The 23,386-nt window shown below is 41.3% G+C and overlaps 1 pseudogene; it reads right to left on the bottom strand.

The window, feature by feature from the left end:
• Positions 1 to 4,373: 4,373 nt before the first annotated feature.
• Positions 4,374 to 19,019, bottom strand: LOC128572559 (ubiquitin carboxyl-terminal hydrolase 40-like; annotated as a pseudogene).
• Positions 19,020 to 23,386: the final 4,367 nt, after the last annotated feature.

The following is a 23,386-nucleotide window of genomic DNA, read 5'->3' as shown; positions in this document are numbered from 1 at the left end:
CAGATGCTGGGAAGGCTGGTTGTTGGGTAGCTGTCTCTCTGTGTAACAGTAAACAAACTGATTATAACATTAGAGCCACCCCTCTGGTCTCCCCGAATATTCAGGGCCTCTCTTTCCCTCTCTTACATCTTTCTTAAAAATGGAAGCTAAGGGCGGCGCCTGTGGCTCAAAGGGATAGGGCGCCAGTCCCATATGCTGGAGGTGGTGGGTTCAAACCCAGCCTCAGCCAAAAAAAAACCACAAAAAAAAAAAAAAATGGAAGCTAAAATATAAACCTACAGTGTACTCTAAATCCCTCTGCTCCCTGGCTGATGATGCCTTGTTTATTTTTTTTTAGTGCTTTCCAGCTGGCCTATTCCATTGTTTGATGAAGTGTGAACTTTGAGCTAGAGACCGAAATCTTGTAAAAGCACCTTCCCAGGCCTTTAAATAGAAAAGACTTAACTTCCATTCAAAATAGGAAAAAAACTTAAAGCAAGAAGGAATAAGCATGTAGTAGACAGATGTGAAGAAACTTATGAATAGGAGGAAACATGGGTATCAAGAACATTAAAAGGAAAGAGAATGATTTTGTGTATGACAAAACCTAATAACAATATTTCTCCTAAAATAAGTGATCATTTGAGAAGAAAATATGCTTTTTTTGAGACAGTCTCAAGCTTTCGCCCTGTTTAGAGTGCTGTAATGTCACAGCTCACAGCAAACTCAAACTCTTGGCCTTAAGCGATCCTCTTGCCTCAGCCTCCCAAGTAGCTGGGACTAAGGCGCCCACCACAACACCCAGATATTGTTTTGGTTATAGTTGTCATTGGCGGGCCCGGGTCGGATCTGAACCCGCCAGCTCCGATGTATATGGCTGGCACCTTAGCCACTTGAGTTGTGGTGCCAATCCAAAAGGAAAATTTTCTGACAAACATAGGGCTTCAGCATGTCAAAAATGGTCTATGTAAGGGTTAACATTTGCAAAGGTAAGTTTATGAAAAATTTTGTATGTGAACAGATTGGCGTAACTGAAAAGGGAGTGTCCAGGTAAGTGTTAGTTTTGAGAATTTGTTTAAAACCGCATGGGATTGCTATGTATTTGCTGAAAGTGACAAACATCAATTATTCAGCATCAGTCTGCCACAATAGTGTTAAATCTGCTCCTCTGTATTTTCTTCTGCCTGCCTGAAGCTGTATTTCCTTAGTTATGGATTTTGAGATCACTACTCAAGTTTATTAGTTATTCCTTTGAAAACAAAGCAAAGAAAAACAGGAGCCAACTTTATTTTTTAAGACACTAGCCTCTTTTTCTTTCTTTTTTTTTTTTTGTAGAGACAGAGTTTCACTTTATTGCCCTTGGTAGAATGCCGTGGCATCACACAGCTCGCAGAAACCTCTAACTCCTGGGCTTTAGCGATTCTCTTGCCTCAGCCTCCCAAGTAGCTGGGACTACAGGCGCCTGCCACAACGCCAGGCTATTTATTTTTTATTTTTTATTTTTTGTTGCAGTTTGGCCGGGGCCGGTTTTGAACCTGCCACCCTCGGTATATGGGGCCGGCGCCCTGCTCACTGAGCCACAGGCGCTGCCCTAGCCTCTTTTTCTTACTGCCTGACATTTTCACTCCTTCCTCTGTGTCTTTAATTCACTCCGCACATCTCTTGTCTTTTTGTTGCTAAGATGACAGATTATGTATGTGTACCTGCTGCCACCCTTGAACAACATATTTTTTTGTTTGACAATAAATGGCCAAACTGGACCAATTCTGGTTGTGGTACAAACTGGGGACTATCTGTTCTCCTTGCTGCCCTTTTTGAGTTGTGATTTTCTCAATCAAGTGTTTCAAATTGATTTTTTTCCCTGCTGCAAAAATGGTATTCTCTTTTATAAACCTGTGGCCTTGATCTGTTCTTGGCTTAAAGCTCTAGCTTGCCACCCCTCAAATGAAGGCAAATGGTCCATGTTAAACCTCCTCACAGACTCCCTGAAAAGATCCAGGAAGACACCCCAGACTCCTCAGGCTGAATCAATGGGCAGCTCTTTCACTGTGGTCAGTAGTAAAACTCTGGGCAGACAGTGAGGTCATGTGACCAAGAGGACTTGGTGAGGCAAAAGCTAGAAAGAGGTACCCAGGCAGAGGTAAGTCTGAAACTCAGGAATTGAGGGTTGAAATTGGGTACATGCTTGTTAAAGGATGCCACCTGCCGCTGGAATCTGACCTTGGGACTCTGAGTGAGAAAATGCAGATCTCAGCCCACTCTGGCAACCTGAGATGGGCACAACATTGTCCACAGGTAATACTTGGTCCATAACTATGATGACTCTATGGACAGCAGCAATTTGGTACAATGGCTCTAGGGATGCCCAGTCCAATGGTTAGTCTACCCTCTCTTTTTTACTTGTGGAAAGCTGTGGGCCAAGGCTTTCTAATAAATAGTGGGACTACATACTCATTGCCTAATACTTCACTCTCCTCTCTGTCTAAACAATCTGGGTCTGTAGCAGGAGTGACAGAACAGCTGGAACACAAATTCTTTCTTCAACCTCTTACATGCTAGACTGGAGAAAAAGCGTTGACTCATCAGTTCCTTTAGATGCCTGATTTCCTTGTCTGTTGTTGAGAAGAGAATTATTGTGTATATGAAATACTCAAGATTACTGATTCTCTAGAAAACAACAGCCTTTCCATGAAGGTACTCCCTGAACACACCTGGTAGGTGTTGCTCTATTTTCTGGAGGATGAGGAGTAATGGCCAGAAAAAATCAACATCCAGGTAAATTTCTCGATCTGGGAAGCGCTTCCCCCTAGGAAACCTCAGGACTACCTCCGTAGAGATTCAGTTAATACCAAAAATGTTCGCACCCTCTGAAACAGGAAGCATTAGTTGGCATCGCCCCTTTGATTGACAAATTTATGATATATGGCTTTCACAAGTTTGTGCTGTGGAATAACAAATGCTGCAAATACAGATGAAAGTCAATCTGTTGGGGCGGTGCCTGTGGCTCAGTCGGTAAGGCGCCGGCCCCATATACCGAGGGTGGCGGGATCAAACTCGGCACCGGCCAAACTGCAACCAAAAAATAGCCCGGCGTTGTGGCAGGTGCCTGTAGTCCCAGCTACTCGGGAGGCTGAGGAAAGAGAATCGCTTAAGCCCAGGAGTTGGAGGTTGCTGTGAACTGTGTGAGGCCACGGCACTCTACCAAGGGCGATAAAGTGAGACTCTGTCTCTACAAAAAAAAAAAAACAGAAAGTCAATCTGTTACCCAAATAGCAAATGGTAACAACACTTTTTAATCTGTTTTTTTTTTTGTTTGTTTAAAGTTTATTTAATTTATAATGTGCCTTATATTCATTGTTTTGAAATTATTTTGTGAATTATTATATTATAGCTAAGTTAGTCATACAGTACCTCAAAGACAGAGACAACATCTGAATTACTAGGTATTTCCAAACTGAGCTGACCAAAAAAGGTTTATTTGCACAGCCTATTGGACCAAAAAGTAAAAATACATAATTCCAAAACATGAGGTAACAAGTTCAGAAAATACCACTTAATTTTTTACTCATGGAGTCAAAGAAACTTTCCTTATTGCCAGAATAGACAATTTTTACTAATGAATTACTGTTCAGTGATGAAACTACTGGCTTTATAAGATTTGTAGGGCAAGCAGAGATTATTACATTTACATGAGCAAATTTCTAATATCTAATTCTGATTTCTTTTTTTTTTGTAGAGACAGAGTCTCACTTCATGGCCCTCGGTAGAGTGCCGTGGCCTCACACAGCTCACAACAACCTCCAACTCCTGGGCTTAAGCGATTCTCTTGCCTCAGCCTCCCGAGTAGCTGAGACCTAATTCTGATTTCTAATTTCTAGTTAGATTAAATGGGTAATCTGTCATTAGAAAAAACTGAAGGTGATACTAATTAAAATGCATTTATAACTTTGTGTATAATACATACGATTTAGATATAATAAATATACCTAAGCATACACATATAAATGACCTTTCTAAATGAAAGTAATAAACTACATCTAAAATTTAATAATATATCTGTGTTAATTTGAAGATTCCTCAGTATTTTTTATTTTTATTAGTTCCCTAATTAACCTTCATGATAATATTGTAACTATGAAGACTTTGGCTTCTCTCCTGAGGCTACAGTCTTCTATTTGTAAAATCCTCCAAATCCATTTTCCAAGTATGAAAGTACTGAATCAAGGATTGAGTTTCAAGATATTTGCTTCCTTCAGTTCACAAGGAAAACTCCAGACTATATACTTCATGACTTAGGTGTACAGTAAGAGTAAAAATGCAGTAAAATATTTCTGGTAATAAACACTTTAATCTCAGGTGGTATAGCACACAGGTTTAATTATAGGAATTGTAATTTAGGATATAACATGACTAAAATACTCTGGCATATTCACCTGCTTCTCACTGCCATTCTTGTGCTATTTACAAACAACGAGTTTATTGATGGTTCCATGCTGCAGATGATTGATGAGGTCATGGCCAGACCATCATGTTGCCTCACATCACTGTTGGTCTCCTCGCAGCCATCAGTGAGGTGTGTGGATGCAGCTTCCTGGTCCAGGACTAGAAGCTGAGCAAATAAGCGCTGTCACTGCAAAGGTATAACTCAAACCTTTGCACCCGGATTATCCTTATCTTTAAACAAACCAAGCTCTTCTGGACGAAGAGAAAATAAAGCTCTGAATTCAGGTGTGAAATCAAGTGTCGGAAGAAGGGAATGGAGATGACAGGATCCACCCTGATTTGTGATTCCACTTAAATTGGTGAATTCTCTAGAAGCAGGTGGCTCCAAAACTTTAGTCTTTAATTTTTTCCCTTGTCCATACTGATTATTTGTCACACTGGAATAATCCTCTCCAAATAGATCCCCAAACATTGTACAACTAAATACTACCTGGCTAAGGCACAGCCCCAGCCCCAGCCAGAACACGCAGTGAATGAACCAGCCCCAAATGAGCACTGCCATGGTGGCGAGGGTGTGTCTTCGAAATGTGATTTTCTTAATATTTAATCTTTTTCTAATTATAAAGAAATTTATTTGAGATCTGAGAATTACGTTTGTGAACTTGCCACTGTGCGCTTACAGTGGCAACCCTGTACAAACCACTCAGCAAGGTTCCATATCTTGGTCTATCAGTGTCTCACAGTTGTGTTCTCATTGACATGTGTTGGTATATTTCTGCATTTTGTTTATTTTTATTATTGTGTGTTTTTGTGTGTTCTTGGGAGAATGTCAGAGCTTGACTCAACAATGAACAAACTTTTGGAAGTTTCTTCTTTTTTTTTTTTCGTTGTGAGATAGTGTCTTACTATGTCACCCTTGGTAGAATTCACTGGCCTCACGATTCATAGCAAACTCAATCTCTTGAAATTTTCTAACCATTCTCTTGCCTCAGCCTCCCAAGTAGCTGGAACTACTGGCCCCCACATCAATGCCTGGCTATTTTTCAAGATAGGGTCTTGCTGTTACTCAGGCTGGTCTGGACCCATGAACTCAGGCAATCTACCTGATTCCGCCTCCCAGAGTCCTGGGATTACAGTCATGAGCTGGACAATTTTTTTTTTTTTTGAGACAGAGCCTCAAGCTGTCGCCCTGGGTACAGTGCCTGTAATCACGGCTCACAGGAACCTCAAACTCTTGGGCTCAATCGATTCTGTTGCCTCAGCTTCCCAAATAGCTGATACTACAGGCACCAGCCACAATGCCCTGCTATTTTCTGTTGCTGTTGTTTTTGTTGCAGTTGTCATTGTTTTAGCTGTCCCAGGCTGGGTTTGAACTCGCCAGCCTTGGTGTATGTGACAGGTGCCCTACCCACTGAGCTGGTGGCACTGCCTGAGCAAGAAATATTTTTTAAAAAATATATTTTACTGACATTCTGAATGTCAAGGGTAATAAAACGGCAACTATGATGGACATTCAGAGAAAACTAAAGAATTACAAAATTGCATTAAAGGGTAGATTAGGCACTGGCTTTAGTACATAGTTTTCCAAGTGGAGTACTTTAAATGTGACCATTGTGATATTCAGGAATGAGGTATGTAGCAGAGTCCTGATACAATAAAAATGTCAAGTTATATTGGTGTACATGAGGAGAAAATCATTACTTTCCTCCAGCAATTCATAGAAGAAACCATTAACAGTGTTAATTTTCTGGATGCTTCCTATGAGTTTATAAATACACACTTTTTAAAGAATAAATTATATCATTCTCCATTGTTCTTTTATTTACTACTTTCCTAGCTATGGTTAACTGACATGTATTTTTATCAGTCTGAGATCAGTTCTGAGGCCAATTTCATAAATTCTCAGGACTAGTGTCTATTGTAGGTCAACAATTCTTACTGTTAAAAATTCAGATCCCAACACAACTGAAACAGGTAAACTAAAAATTTTAGTGCACATGTAGGCACTTGTTTTGAAGACTTGTTCTGGTTTTAAACTGATTTCTAGTTTATCATGATTAAATTGTTTTCATTTACTGGAATAATAAAATGCTATTTTACAACTACAGTGAGAACTGGGTTTGGGAAGCTCAAGGTTGGGATGAAAAATTAAAGACAAATCTGACCTGCAATTCACACATTTTCACATACTAAAATAAATTTTATTGAATAAAATGCAAAATTATGTAAAATTAAAAATACTTAAAACCATTAATGTTTTCTTATGCTCTATAATATGGAAGTTTAGTACATTTATATGATAAAATATTACATGATCCCAGTGTAAAATGCCAATGAAATACAGTAAAACTGGATTACTCTCACCTGTAATCCCAGTTCTTTGGGAGGCTATGGCAGGAGGATTTCTTGAGCTCAGGAGTTCCAGACCACCCAGAGCAAGAGTGAGACCCTGTGTCTATTAAAAGTAGAAAAACTAACCTCAGCACCCATAGCACAGTGGTTATGGTGCCAGTCACATGCACCGAGGCTGGTGGGTTCGAGCCTCGACCAGGCCAGCTAAAGAACATTTGCTACTGCAACAAGAAAATAACTGGGTATTGTGGGGGGGCATCTGTAGTCCCAGGTACTTGGGAGGCTGAGGCAGGAGAATCGCTGAAGCCCAAGAGAGTTGGAGGTGGCCGTGAGCTGTGATGGCATGGCACTCTACCAAGGGTGACATAGTGAGACTCTGTCTCAAAAAAATAGAAAAACTACCCAAGGGTGCTGGTGACAACTGTAGTCCCAGCTCCTCAGGAGGCTGAGGAAAGAGGATTGCTCTATGTCAACTATTTGAGGTTGAGCTATGCTGCCATGGCACTCTAGCCAGGGTGACAGAGTGAGAGTCTATCTAAAAACAAAAATGCAACAAATGTCACACAAAGGTCAAAATGTATATTAGATTTAGCATCGTATAATAAAATAAAATTCATCAGGACGGTCCCAAAGGAGTGGGGCACCAGCCCAATATGCTGGAGGTGGTGGGTTAAAACCCAGCCCCAGCCAAAAACTGCAAAAAAACAACAAAAAAAAAACAAACAAAAAAAAGAAAATACAAGTTGAAAATAGGCAAATAATATTAAACGAGGAGAGGATATTTTTTTCTTTTTGTTAGTGACCAATATTAAAAGTATAAAGGAGGATCAGGGCCTATAAGTCAGTGGCTGGGGCACCAGCCACCTAGACTGAAGCTGGTGCTTTTGAACCCAGTCCAGGCCTGCCAAAGAACAATGACAACTACAACCCAAAAGTAGCTGGGCATTGTGGCGGGTGCCTGTCATCCCGGCTACTTGGGAGGCTGAGGCAAGGGAATCACTTAAGCCCAAGAGTTTGAGTTTGCTGTGAGCTGTGACGCCATGGCACTCTACCGAGGGCGACAAAGTAAGTCTCTGTCTCAAAGTAAAAAAAGTATAGCATATCAAAAAGCATTTAATACACCTTTTCTGCAATTTTATGCAAAGAAAATCTAAAGTAAATGACAAGATGATCTGCCAAGGCACAAAAATGTATAAACATTTCTCACTAGAAAGTGCTATCGTGGAGGCGGAGCAAGATGGCAGCTGAGTAACAGCTTCCTTGCATCTGGGCACCATGAGTCTGGGGATATAGGACTCCAGGCATCTCTGGCTGGTGGGATCTGCCTATCATCACTCCCGAGAGGATACAGGGAGTCAGCGAGAGACTTCTGGACCCCAAGAGGAGGACTAAAACAGTGGAAAAATGGCAAGTGGTCGCGTGTGTTCAATCCGTCTAAACCCGCCCGCAACTGTAAGTTTAGTAGCAGCGAGACTGCAAACCAGAAAGGCCTTACCTGTGAACTGTTTTGGTGTCTTTGGACTTGGCACTCAGCTGAACTGCCTTGGGGAGAGCCTGAGCGTGAGTGTGGAGAACTTTGGCCTTTGTCTGGGGCCCCAGTCTGAGCCGCTGAGCCAGACAGAGCTAATAGTGTTTGGCTCTGGGTCACGGGCAGCCATTGTGAGCGATCTGCCCCGGCAAGCTCTGCCCTCAAGGAAGCAGAGCTGGAATTGGGTGGGAGCTGGTAACCCAGTGACCAAGTAGCCTAAGGGTGGGGTCTGAGCCGCCTTGCATCCCTAACCCTCGGGGGCAGAGGGAGACCAGTTTTGGCACACAGGGTAAGTGGATAGCCACTTCAGCAGTGATTCCAGCGACAAGCACTTCCCTGGGAAAGCTTCTGCTCAGCAAGTGAACAGTTCAAAGTGCCTTTTAAGTGGGCTGAAGAGAGATTTAGAGTGTCTGCCTGCTGGAATTTGAGAAACTAGCAGCCTCCAGTCGTATCAGAACTGTGACTAACATCTCATACCCCAGAAGACCACGTGTTGCCCAGACAATATTCAATAACATATACATACTGCTTTGTTTTTGATTGTGGTTTTTTTTTTTGTTGTTTGGTTGTTTTTTTTGTTTATTTTGATGTTGTTGATTGTTGTTTTGTTTTTAAGTTCAACCTTTTCCATACAGATCCTTTTTCTTTCTCAATTTTTTTAGTTTAATTATAATTTCCCATTGCTGCCTATTTCAGTAATTAGAACTTCATTTTTGTTAGTGTTTCTACCACTATTATTTGGTTTTTCCAGCCAATTTTATCCCGTAAAGTTTTCTGTGTGCTTCTTTTGGTTTGATTTATAGCATTTTTGTCTTTCCTCTCTACTTGGTGGAGGTGGGGTACTGTGTCTGATCAGGTTAGCAAAGAGCTGCTTGACTCAAGGAAACCACCCAACTGGGCACCCCCAGAAGGTGGTTTTTTTTTAAGGTTGTATCAAAGTACCCTACTGTACACCTATATTGTTCTGTCTCCCTCTTTCTGTGCCTCTCTTCCTTTTATCAATATTCCTTTTAACCACCCCCTCTCCTTTTTCTATTTTTCTTTTTTTCTTATCACTTGGTCCTCCTTTCTTTCATCCCTTTTTTGCTCCTCAACCTTCTAACCCTTCTGGTCCTGTAACCCTAAGTCCACAAGCACAAGAACTTAAAGAGCAAGAGGAAGTGAAAGGAAAATTAGGGCAAGGAAACAGATAAAAGAAATCACTCATGAGGAAGAATCAGCAGAAAACTCCAGGCAACATGAAGAACCAGTCCAGAACAACCCCGCCAAGGGACCATGAGGTAGCTACTGCAGAGGATTCCACCTATACAGAAATGTTAGAAATGACAGAAAGGGAATTTAGAATACACATGTTGAAAACAATGAAAGAAATGATGGAAACAATGAAGGAAACTGCTAACAAAGTGGAAAATAACCAAAAGGAAATCCAAAAACAGAATCAAATAAGAGATGAATGATATGAAGAATATAAAAAGGATATAGCAGAGCTGAAGGAACTGAAACAGTCAATTAGGGAACTTAAAGATGCAATGGAAAGTATCAGCAACAGGTTAGACCATGCAGAAGAAAGAATTTCAGAGGTAGAAGACAAAGTTTTTGAGATAACTCAGATAGTAAAAGAGGCAGAAAAGAAGAGAGAGAAAGCAGAATGTTCACTGTCAGAATTATGGGACTTTATGAAGCGTTCCAACATACGAGTTATAGGAATTCCAGAAGGGGAAGAAGAATGCCCCAGAGGAATGGAAGCCATACTAGAGAATATTATAAAAGAAGATTTCCCAAATATCACCAAAGATTCTGACACACTGCTTTCAGAGGGATATCGGACCCCAGGTCGCCTCAACTCTAACCGAGCTTCTCCAAGACACATTGTGATGAACCTGTCCAAAGTCAAGACAAAAGAAAAGATTCTGCAAGCTGCCAGGAGTAAGCGCCAGTTGACCTACAGGGGCAAATCCATCAAAGTGACCGCAGACTTCTCTAATGAAACTTTCCAAGCAAGAAGACAATGGTCATCTACCTTTAATCTACTTAAACAGAGCAATTTCCAGCCCAGAATTCTGTACCCTGCTAAGCTAAGCTTCAAAATTGATGGAGAAATCAAATCATTTACGGATATACAAACATTGAGGAAATTCGCCACAACAAGACCAGCTCTACAGGAAATACTTCAACCTGTTCTGCACACTGACCACCACAATGGATCAGCAGCAAAGTAAGAACTCAGAAATTAAAAGACAGAACCTAACCCCCACACTGATGCAAAAGATAAAACTAAGCAATGGACTCTCACAAAGTAAGATGAATAGGAATACTACCACACTTATCAATTATCTCAATAAATGTTAATGGCTTGAATTGCCCACTGAAGAGACATAGATTGGTTGACTGGATTAAAAAACACAAGCCATCCATTTGCTGTCTGCAAGAAACAAACCTGGCTTCAAAAGACAAATTAAAGCTCCGAGTCAAGGGTTGGAAGAAAATTTTTCAGGCAAATGGAATTCAGAAGAAAAGAGGAGTTACAATCTTATTTTCAGATACATGTGGATTTAAAGCAACTAAAGTCAAAAAAGACAAAGATGGTCACTTTATATTGGTCAAGGGAAAAATACAACAATAAGACATTTCAATTCTAAATATCTATGCACCCAATTTAAATACTCCCAGATTCTTAAAACAGACCTTACTCAGTCTGAGCAATATGATATCTGATAATACCATAATAACAGGGGACCTTAACACTCCTCTTACACAGCTGGACAGATCCTCTAAACAGAAATTAAACAAGGATATAAGAGACTTAAATGAGACCCTAGAACAACTGTGCTTGATAGACGCATATAGAACACTCCATCCCAAAGATAAAGAATATACATTCTTCTCATCACCCCATGGAATATTCTCCAAAATTGATCATATCCTGGGACACAAAACAAATATCAACAGAATCAAAAGAATTGAAATTTTACCTTGTATCTTCTCAGACCATAAGGCACTAAAGGTGGAACTCAACTCTAAAAAAAATGCTCTACCCCACCCAAAGGCACGGAAATTAAAGAATCTTCGGTTGAATAACAGATGGGTGCAGGAAGAAATAAAACAGGAAATCATTAACTTCCTTGAGCATAACAACAATGAAGACACAAGCTACCAAAACCTGTGGGATACTGCAAAAGCACTTTTGAGAGGAAAGTTCATCTCTTTAGATGCCTACATTCGAAAAACAGAAAGAAGGCACATCAACAATCTCACAAGAGATCTTATGGAATAGGAAAAAGAAGAACAATCTAAGCCTAAACTCAGTAGAAGAAAAGAAATCTCCAAAATCAAATCAGAGATCAATGAAATTGAAAACAAAAGAATCATTCAGAAAATTAATGAAACAAGGAGTTGGTTTTTTGAAAAAATAAATAAAATAGATAAACCATTGGCCAGACTAACGAGGAATAGAAAAGTAAAATCTCTAGTAACCTCAATCAGAAATGATAAAGGGGAAATAACAACTGATCCCACAGAGATACAAGAGATCATCTCTGAATACTACCAGAAACTCTATGCCCAGAAATTTGACAATGTGAAAGAAATGGATCAATATTTGGAATCACACCCTCTCCCTAGACTCAGCCAGGAAGAAATAGACCTCCTGAACAGACCAATTTCAAGCACTGAGATCAAAGAAACAATAAAAAATCTTCCAACCAAAAACTGCCCTGGTCCAGATGACTTCACTCCAGAATTCTATCAAACCTTCAAGGAAGAGCTTATTCCTGTACTGCAGAAATTATTCCAAAAAATTGAGGAAGAAGGAATCTTCCCCAAAACATTCTATGAAGCAAACATCAACCTGACACCAAAACCAGGAAAAGACCCAACCAAAAAGGAGAATTTCAGACCAATCTCACTCATGAATATAGATGGAAAAATTCTCAACAAAATCCTAGCCAATAGATTACAGCTTATCATCAAAAAAGTCATTCATCATGATCAAGTAGGCTTCATCCCAGGGATGGAAGGCTGGTTTAACACATGCATGTCTATAAACGTTATCCGCCATATTAACAGAGGCAAAAATAAAGATCACATGATCCTCTCAATAGATGCAGAAAAAGCATTTGATAAAATCCAGCATCCTTTTCTAATTAGAACACTGAAGAGTATAGGCATAGGTGGCACATTTCTAAAACTGATTGAAGCTATCTATGACAAACCACAGCCAATATTTTACTGAATGGAGTAAAACTGAAAGCTTTTCCTCTTAGAACTGGAACCAGACAAGGTTGTCCTCTGTCACCTTTACTATTCAACGTAGTGCTGGAAGTTCCAGCCAATACAATTAGGCAAGACAAGGAAATAAAGGGAATCCAAATGGGAGCAGAGGAGGTCAAACTCTCCCTCTTTGCTGACGACATGATCTTATACTTAGAGAACCCCAAAAACTCAACCACAAGACTCCTAGAAGTCATCAAAAAATACAGTAATGTTTCAGGATAGAAAATCAATGTCCACAGGTTAGTAGCCTTTATGTACACCAATAACAGTCAAGATGAGAAGCTAATTAAGGACACAACTCCCTTCACCATAGTTTCAAAGAAAATGAAATAACTAGGAGTATACCTAACGAAGGAGGTGAAGGACCTCTATAAAGAAAACTATGAAATCCTCAGAAAGGAAATAGCAGAGGATTTTAACAAATGGAAGAACATACCATGCTCATGGATGGGAAGAATCAACATTGTTAAAATGTCTATACTTCCCAAAGCAATCTACCTATTCAATGCCATTCCTATCAAAATACCAACATCGTACTTTCAAGATTTGGAAAAAATGATTCTGCGTTTTGTATGGAACCAGAAAAAACCCCATATAGCTAAGGCAGTTCTTAGTAATGAAAATAAAGCTGGGGGCATCAGCATACCAGATTTTAGTCTGGACTACAAAGCCAAAGTGCTCAAGACAGCATGGTACTGGCAGAAAAACAGAGACATAGACACTTTGAATCGAATTGAAAACCAAGAAATGAAACTAACATTTTACAACCACCTAATCTTTGATAAAGCAAACAAGAACATACCTTGGGGGAAAGACTCCCTATTCAAGAAATGGTGTTGGGAGAACTGGATGTCTTCATGTAAAAGACTGAAACTGGACCCACACCTTTCCCCACTCACAAAAATTGATTCAAGATGGATAAAGGACTTAAACTTAAGGCATGAAACAATAAAAATCCTCCAAGAAAGCATAGGAGAAACACTGGAAGATATTGGCCTGGGGAAAGACTTCATGAAGAAGACTGCCATGGCAATTGCAACAACAACAAAAATAAACAAATGGGACTTCATTAAACTGAAAAGCTTCTGTACAGCTAAGGAGACAATAACCAAAGCAAAGAGACAACCTACACAATGGGAAAGGATATTTGCATATTTTCAATCAGACAAAAGCTTGATAACTAGGATCTATAGAGAACTCAAATTAATTCACATGATAAAAGCCATTATATCAATGGGCAAGAGACATGAATAGAACTTTCTCTAAAGACGACAGACGAATGGCTAACAAACACATGAAAAAATGTTCATCATCTCTATATATTAGAGAAATGCAAATCAAAACAACCCTGAGATATCATCTAACCCCAGTGAGAATGGCCCACATCAAAAAATCTCAATACTGCAGATGCTTGCGTGGATGTGGAGAGAAGGGAACAGTTTTATACTGCTGGTGGGACTGCAAGCTAGTACAACCATTCTGGAAGGAAGTATGGAGAAACCTCAAAGCACTCAAGCTAGACCTCCCATTTGATCCTGCAATCCCATTACTGGGCATCTACCCAGAAGGAAAGAAATCCTTTTATCATAAGGACACTTGTACTAGACTGTTTATTGCAGCTCAATTTACAATCGCCAAAATGTTTAAACAGCCTAAATGCCCACCAACCCAGGAATGGATTAACAAGCTGTTGTATATGTATGCCATGGAATACTATTCAGCCATTAAAAAAAATGGAGACTTTACATCCTTCGTATTAACCTGGATGGACGTGGAAGACATTATTCTTAGTAAAGCATCACAAGAATGGAGAAGCATGAATCCTATGTACTCAATTTTGATATGAGGACAATTAATGACAATTATGGTTATGGGGGGGGAACAGAAAGAGGGAAGGAGGGAGGTGAGTGGGGCCTTGGTGTGTATCACACTTTATGGGGGCAAGACATGATTGCAAGAGGGACTTTACCTAACAATTGCAATCAGTGTAACCTGGCTTATTGTACCCTCAATGAATCCCCAACAATAAAAAAAAAAAAAATAAAGTGCTATCAAAGTTTAGTGGATTACAGTCCTTCATGTACTGAGACTAGAAGAGTGAAGATCTCCATCGTTTTCTGAATCAAAGAAAGAAGATAACAATATGTATTCACTTTGCTGCTTCTAATTTACAGAAACATGACTAATAAAACCCTCATCTGTTTTTAATTGTAAAGAATGGCATGACTGTTATAAAACATCCAAAAACATAAACCATGTTACATGATTATAAAATTTGTCAGTCGTCATAGCCCTCAAGGAAACTCACAGTTCAAGTTTCTGATTATATTGTTTAAATTCTTATATTAAGACCTCCACTACTCCTGTCATTTTTTTTTTTTTTAGTGTGTGCCCAAAATTGTGAAGCTCATCCCCTGGAAAAATATGAGAAGAAGAAGACTTTGTCCTTGCACATAGAGCTTTATCCTCTGCTGAAGAGGGTCAAGAATCCTGCAGCTCAAGTCTCATGTGATCAACTGACAGCCTGTGACCTCCTGTCCAGGGATGGGGTGTGCCCATGTCTTTCCTAGGAGAAGCTGTGTGTTTCTTCACCCATAGCCGGATCCTTAGGATCGGGCAGTGTAGGGTAAAGCCCTCAGCAGAAAAGAAAAAGTCCACCTGGGTGGCCATGGCATAGCCCTGTACTGCTGAGATCACAGGCTCCTGCACCAAGTGAACTATGAGAGGTGCTCATAGATTAGCAGAAAATGTATCTGCTGTGACCTCACCCAGGCTATCTATGTCTTGATAAACCACCTCAGACAGCATTGAGGGAGGTCACCATTCTTTTGGCAACACAGCAGGTGATTTTGTTTTGGAACTTTAATCTGGATGATTTGGAACTGTAATCAGGGCCACTTGCTGTACCCAATATGGGCCCTTAGGGGATCCCTACCACAGACATCACAGTCCTTCTTCATGTCACCTCTGTACAATTTCAGAGACCATTGGTTTTTCTAAAGTCAAGCTGTGCTCCTCTTGTAGACAGTACTCTGTGCAGGAATCATGTGAGTGAGATATTCCTCAAAACAGTGAATCCGGGCGGCGCCTGTAGCTCAGTCGGTAGGGCGCCGGCCCCATATACCGAGGGTGGCGGGTTCAAACCCGGCCCCGGCCAAACTGCAACCAAAAAAAAAAATAGCCGGGCGTTGTGGCGGGCCCCTGTAGTCCCAGCTACTTGGGAGGCTGAGGCAAGAGAATCACTTAAGCCCAGGAGTTGGAGGTTGCTGTGAGCTGTCTGATGCCACGGCACTCTACCGAGGGCCATAAAGTGAGACTCTGTCTCTACAAAAAAAAAAACAAAAAACAGTGAATCCAAGTATGCTCATTCTAGAACCTTCCCATGCATTCTAGGTGAATCTAACTTGTCTCTTCTCCTCCCTGACCCCATCATACTGCCCAAGGCTGACCCCTCAATGTTCTCTGAATGCAGGATGCTAAAATCTTCTCACCAGTGAGAAATCCACTTGCCACCAAAGCCCTGTATAAATTACCTGTTTGTCTGTTTCTTGCACCAAACAAGCAAAATTCTACTTACTGCTTTTTCTTGGAACCTACTCATAGAAATGATTTTCCTTTTTCCAGGAATTCCCTCATCTGAGCTAAAATCAGATTCTGTGAATAAAATGAGTGTTTGAGTGAGCACCTCTAAGTGAACACCTTAGAAGTGCTAGTCCATGATGGATAATCAGGAGCTGAAGATGTCGCCCAAAATTGATTCTTCCTTTTCCAGAGTCTTGTCTGTGAAAGAGCTCCCAGTTCCCTTGCCAGGGAATACTGTGTTCAACTTTCCCCTGTCACCTCGCACATGGAAGAATCAAATCTTTTTTTTTTTTTTTTTACAGAATATAAAACTAAATTTATTTTTCATAAATGTGATTATGAGAATATATTAATAGGCAGTCAAGTTCACCCTCCTCACAATGAAATCACAGGATAAAATAAAAAGAAACAATCCTTACAGATACAGAATATTTAAAACATTTATATCAAGATCTTTGGGGGCGGAGACAAGATGGCTGACCGAAGCCAGCTTTCCACAGAGACTCCCGTCCAGAAGGAGAGTTAAAGGACAGAAATTGAGCAAGTAACATGGTGGATTAGAGCTGCACCAAGAGAGAAGTTTGAAGAACGCACGTCAACCCCGCTGAGGCGAGCTGCGACCCCAAGGATACAAACAAAAGGTACAAAATCCATCACCAAGTGGACAGGACTCCCCTCCCCCATGAGAACAGCTTGGAGCCCCACAAACAAATGAACAGGGTTCAAAGGTCCTCCCACTCCACTCCATTGGAGAGACCCTCTAAAAACTGGACCTACTCCCCCTACTAGGGTGCCACGGCATTATCCTGCCAGGTATATCAAGATCTTCATTAAACACTGGCATTTCTCTTTATAAAAAGGAGACACAGCCCTCATAAATCCTATAAACACATTTAACATAAACAAGAGTAAAATTGAAAGGAAGTACTTTTAAAAGTTGTAAAATTAAACCACCTATTTAAATTAAGATCATCAAGAATCTACGAGATTCTTTTTTTTTTTTTTTCTTTTTGGTTTTTTTCTGGCCGGGGCTGGGTTTGAACCCACCACCTCCGGCATATGGGACTGGTGCCCTACTCCTTGAGTGACAGGTGCTGCCCAATCTACGAGATTCTTATTATTCATGAGAGCAAGAGCTGGGTGAGACACTAACCAGGGTAGTGCTGTGGGAAAAATGATAGTCATTCATTTTATGTAACTTATAAGGCAAAATGAATACTATGAAAAACACTCCACAGCACATTTCAAAGTGTGAATTTTAGTAATATTCCATGGGAAAGAAACAGACTCTGTTACAGTGCTGGCTTAAGCACAAACACAGAGGTGTGACTGCTCAGAGCTGCCCTTCCTGTCTATTTTTAGAGGTTTAAGACTCCAGCCTTAAATAGTTTTGATAATAATACTTGTGGGTACAACTCAGCATGTAAGACATAGTCAAGGAAAAAACCAGTTTTTTCCCTACTGTGTAGCCTAACTCTTTGGAATTTCTCTTTAAATTAATCCTGAGATCTTATTCATGGGATGTCACCAGTTAAGGATCTTTAATAATCTTTTGTTTTCTGCTGTTTACCTGCTACCTTGAACATGCAAAACTAAAATCAGATGATCAATTAAAGAAGATTAATCTGTTAAAATCATCTTCCCTATAAAAGCAACTATCATACTCATTTGGAAGCTGGGAATATTACTTGAATTGGAAACAGGGGGACACATTGTTGAAAAAGCACTTTTGGTTCACCAAGCTATCTTGGAGATGTGTCCTTAAGAGACTTCCATACTTGGGTGTAACGATTTCTTGTATCATCATCATGTTGTGGAGGACAGAAGTGCTGGCATTCTGCAGCTACTTAGGAGGGCTTTCAGAAGCTTATTATTTATAATGAATGCGCGTGTGCACACACACTACCTGTGTACACGTTAACATATGTGAACCTGCACACATTACATACCTGTACATACATACACACAACGCAGACTCATACACACATCCCACTAAAGCTGACCTTGTAGTCCAAAGAGATTCTCAAAATTACCACCTTTCCCAAACTCAGACCTTCTATTTTACTCCCACAACTCAAAATTATAGAAAATCATATTCTGAAAGTTTCATTCCAATTTGCAATATAAAACAACTGAGCAAACCAAATTCTATTAAGAAACAGAAGGATATCTAGGACTAAAGTACCATCCTTTGTACCCTTCAAAAACAAAAAATGTACATTAAAACATTATAAAAATTTTACAAGCACTTCTTTTTTATATTTTTAGGAAAAAGAAAAGATCCTGAGTATAAAGGACCCAAACTTCCTGTGATGTGTACTCAGGATAAAAGGCAGATTAGAGAATGACAGAGCAGACCCCATCCCCCCTGCTTCCAAATCCAAAATCACATGGCATTTACAGATCAGAGAAAGTGACAGATTGTTTTATTTTATTTTTTCGTGAGACGGAGTCTCACTCTGTTAAGCAAGCTAGAGTGTCGTGGTGTCACAGCTTACAGCAACCTCCAACTCCTGGGCTCAAGTGATCCTCCTGCCTCAGCCTCCATAGTAGCTGGGAGTACGGGTATGTGCTACTGTTCCTGGCAAAGTTTTAAAGATTATTCTTTCTCTGAGTTCTTGGGGAAAGGAAAAAGACAAGACACAGGCCCGATTGTCTTTGGAGCGTTACTCTCTCCCCACCTGCTTGGCCTGACGGTCACTGAACCTGGTGCCTGTTGGCTCTGTCCTCAACTAGGCACAGCAGAGGGACACAGATAACTGCTTGCTCCTTACGTCCATTTTCGGCCCCGCAGCTCCTCATGTGTGGGATGAGACCAATCCGAGTTGATGCTCACACTTCTGGTTTTGCCCTCCCACTCCATCCTGCAGCCCTACTGGCACAGCGGCCCCAGCAGCAAGTGGCCCCGTCCCATCACGTCAGGAGTTCTCCTTGAGCAGCCCCAGTTTCCTGAGAACTGCACCGTGATGCCCTGGGGCTGAAAACCCGTGGCCCTGGGGAGGGGGCCCGACCGCCTCCAGGCGTCCTGGCCACAGTCGGGCTGCCGGGCAGGGCCGAGTCTGGGCAGAAGGTGACCATCTTCCCGGCCGGCACAAAGAGACTGGGCTGGCTCGTGAGCACGTTGTAGATGGTCCGGAAGCCGTTGGCGCTGGCCGGGGACTCGGTCTGCACGTCCCTGGACTGCTGGCTCCCAGCCTGCCCCCTGCCCGGGGGCCTTCTGCTTCCGAGGTCTGGCCCTGCTGGCCCAGGTCACCCGCGCCCGGCCCCACCTCTGTTCAGGGACAGGGCCCCTCAGTGACCGGTCCTCAGTGTCCCCCACCGTGAGGAACGAGACACCTGCGCTCTCCGCTGCCGCACGCTCAGGACAGCCTTGGAGATGGTCTTGTTGAACCCCTTCCCCAGCTATTGGTCAGGCTGATATTGCCGGAGAAGTCGGCATCCTCCATTCCCCAGGCCTGCTGTCCTTGGAGGGGGATGTGGGCGAAAGGGCCTCGTTCCCTCCCAACTTCTGGGCGATCACCAGGTGGGTAGGAACCGAGGGAGGCAGTTTTGGGTGCTCTGCGGGAGCGGGAGAGAGCAGGTCCCTCCCGGGCTGGCCTGGAGCTGGCTGCCAGGTGGGGTTGGGGACACCAGAAGGGGCTCCGGGGTGGGTTCTGGTGCTGCAGCCTTTTCCCCCTCTAGGCTCCTGCACTCCAGACCAGGAACATCCTCCTTCCTAACAAGTCCGGCACCTTGTTCTTCCTCCTCTCCAGCTGCGTGCATCCCATCCGGAAGTAATCTTGCTAGAGAAGACTGTCCTCCAGTGACATGACCCTAAGAAAAACCTGTTACCCACACAGCAAAATCTATCCCTTCAAAGTGATGTGTGAATATTGGTATAAGATATGGTTGTTGCCGGGCGGCGCCTGTGGCTCAGTGAGTAGGGCGCCGGCCCCATATGCCGAAGGTGGCAGGTTCAAACCCAGCCCCAGCCAAACTGCAACAAAAAAGTAGCCGGGTGCTGTGGCGGGGACCTGTAGTCCCAGCTACTCGGGAGGCTGAGGCAAGAGAATCGCTTAAGCCCAGGAGCTGGAGGTTGCTGTGAGCTGTGTGATGCCACGGCATTCTACCATGGGGCATAAAGTGAGACTCTGTCTCTACAAAAAAAAAAAAAAAAAAAAAAGATATGGTTGTTGTCTTACAACATTGGGGCAAACTATTACTTCAACTGACACAGGAGGCAGAGCATCCTGAGAACTTGACACATTCTTCTCCAGGTATAACTGTTTTATGGCAGCAAGAAAACAAACCTTTTGGTCTGTCACGTTGGCCCCCACCCATACAAATCCTGACTGGTGACATTGTGGTTGTGATGGAGCACTGTGAAGTTTCTGAACACTTCTAATGGAGTACAAATTCTTATTAAACAAGATGTATACACCTGATTTATAGGAGTTCCTTCTGCCAGACAAAAATGAGGCACATTGGTAGCATTTTTAGCAAAGTGAATCCAAACTTTTTTGTCTCATTGAAAAGGCATAATGTCTGTCCCTGTCCCTAACTTATAAACAAAAGTGTTACGAGGAGAAGTATGTTTCTTATATACATTTCTTTGCCACCAACCTGTTTTCAACATCCAGATGTGAAGTAGGGCATGTCAGGTTCTGCTGGGGTATGACTCGAGTGTTATGAGTCCAGGTCTTAAGTTCTGCTTGTTTTAACTGAAGTGAGAGGTAAAAAGTAAAATCTTTAAATCTGATACAAAACAGGTTGGGCATATGGTCATTCCTTTCATTACTCCTTCATTGGCCTACAGTTTAGAGTTAACATCTGTAGCTCAGCTCTTACTAAGCATCAAATAATTCATTCTGGTGAGAAACCCTACAAATGTCAAAAATGTGGCAGAGCATTTAAGCATGATTCAAGTCTTACTGTACATCAAAGAATTCATTCCGGAGAGAAACCCTACAAATGTCAAGAATGTGGCAGTGCCTTTAACCAGTACTCAACACTTTCTGTACATCAAAGAGTTCATTCTGGAGAGAAACCATGCAAATGTCAGAAATGTGACACAGCTTTTAAGAAATGTCGCTTCTATACCAATTTTCTTAAGTGTTCTGATCACGAAAGGATGCTGGATATTATCAAAAGCTTTTTGTGCAACAATTGAGAGAATCATATGGTCTTTGTTTTTTAATTTGTTTATGTGCTGAATTACATTTATAGATTTACATATATTGAACCAGCCTTGAGAGCCTGGGATAAAACCGACTTGGTCATGATGTATAATTTGTTTGATGTGTTGCTGGATTCTTTTTGTTAGGATCTTGCCGAATATTTTTCATCTATATTCATTAGTGATATTGGTCTATAATTTTCTTTTCTTGTTGTGTCTTTTCCTGGTTTGGGGATCAGGGTGATGTTTGCTTCATAGAACATGTTAGGAAGTCTTCCTTCTTTTTCTATATTTTGGAAGAGGTTGAGTAATATAGGTACTAGTTCTTTTTTAATGGTTTGGTAGAATTCTGACATGAAGCCATCTGGTCCCAGGCTTTTCTTTTGAGGGAGATTTTGTATGGTTGATGCTATTTCAGAACTTGATATAGGCCTGTTCAACATTTCCAGTTGATTCTGGCTAAGTCTTGGAAGGTGACGTGCTTTCAAGTATTTGTCACTTTCCTTCAGATTTTCATACTTGTGAAAATAAACTTTCTTGTAATATTCATTAAGGATTTTTTGAATTTCTTTCTTTCTTTTTTTTTTTTGTAGAGACAGTGTCTCACTTTATGGCCCTCGGTAGAGTACCGTGGCCTCACACAGCTCACAGCAACCTCCAACTCCTGGGCTTAAGCGATTGTCTTGCCTCAGCCTCCCAAGCAGCTGGGACTACAGGCGCCCGCCACAATGCCGGCTATTTTTTGGTTGCAGTTTGGCTGGGGCCGGGTTTGAACTTGCCACCCTCGATATATGGGACCAGTGCCTTACCAACAGAGCCACAGGCGACACCCAGGATTTTTTTAATTTCTTTTTTTTTTCTTGAGACAGAGCCTCAAGCTATCACCCTGCGTAAGAGTGCTGTGACATCACAGCTAAAAGCAACATCCAAATCCTGGGCTCAAGCGATTGTCCTGCCTCCACCTGCCAAGTCGGTGGGACTACAGGCGCCCACCACAACACCCGGCTATTTTTTGGTTGCAGCTGTCGTTGTTGTTTGGAGGGCCCAGCCTGGATTCAAACCTGCCAGCTCGAGTGTATGTGCCTGGCGCCTTAGCCACTTGAGCCACAGGTGCTGAGCCAGATTTTTTGAATTTCTGAGGAATCTGTTGTTATTATGTCTGATGATGAAATTAGATATTTTACTCTTTTTTTCCTGGTTAGGTTAGCCAAAGTTTTATCTATGTTATTGACCTTTTTAAAAAACCGACTTTTTGATTGATAGATCCGTTGTGTAATTTTTTTGTTTTCAATTTCATTTAATTCTGCTCTAATTTTGGTTATTTCTTTTCTTCTACTGGGTTTGGGATTGGAATGTTCTTCCTTTTCCAGGTGCTTTAGATGTCCCATTATGTTGTTAACTGCCTCTCTTTCCGTTCTTTTGAGGAAGGCTTGCAGTGCTATACATGTCCCTCTTAGGACTGCCTTTGTGGTATCCCAGAGGTTCTGGTAATTCATGTCTTTATTGCCATTTTGTTCCAAAAATTTGTCAATTTCCTTCTTAATCTCATCTATGACCAAGCTATCATTCAGCATAAGGTTATTTAACTTCCATGTTTTTGTATGAGTATGCAGATTCCCGTTGTCACTGAGTTCAACTTTTATTCCATCATGGTCCGAGAAGATGCAAGGAATAATTTCTATTCCTTTAAATTTACTGAGGTTAGACTTGTGACCTAAGATGTGATTGATTTTGGAGTGTGTTCTGTGGACTGTTGAGAAATATGTGTATTTAGTTTTGGGATGAAATGTTCTGTAGATGTCTGCTAAATCCAAATGTTGGATGGTTAGGTTTAAATCTAAAATTTCTTTGCTCAGCTTCTTATTGGAGGATCTATCTAAAACTATCAAAGGAGTGTTAAAATCTCTGACTATTTTGGAGCTGGAGGAAATCAAATTGCTCATATCTTTTAGAGTTTCTCTTATAAATTGAGGTGCATTCTAGTTGGGTGCATTAATATTAATAATTGAAATCTCATCATATTGAGTATTACCCTTAACAAATATGAAGTGGCCATTCTTACCCTTCCTTTTGTT

The sequence above is a fragment of the Nycticebus coucang genome, chromosome 20 (genome assembly GCF_027406575.1).
Source record: "Nycticebus coucang isolate mNycCou1 chromosome 20, mNycCou1.pri, whole genome shotgun sequence".
In the NCBI taxonomy this organism is placed as follows: domain Eukaryota; kingdom Metazoa; phylum Chordata; class Mammalia; order Primates; family Lorisidae; genus Nycticebus; species Nycticebus coucang.
This window is presented reverse-complemented; position numbering and strand designations above follow the sequence as displayed.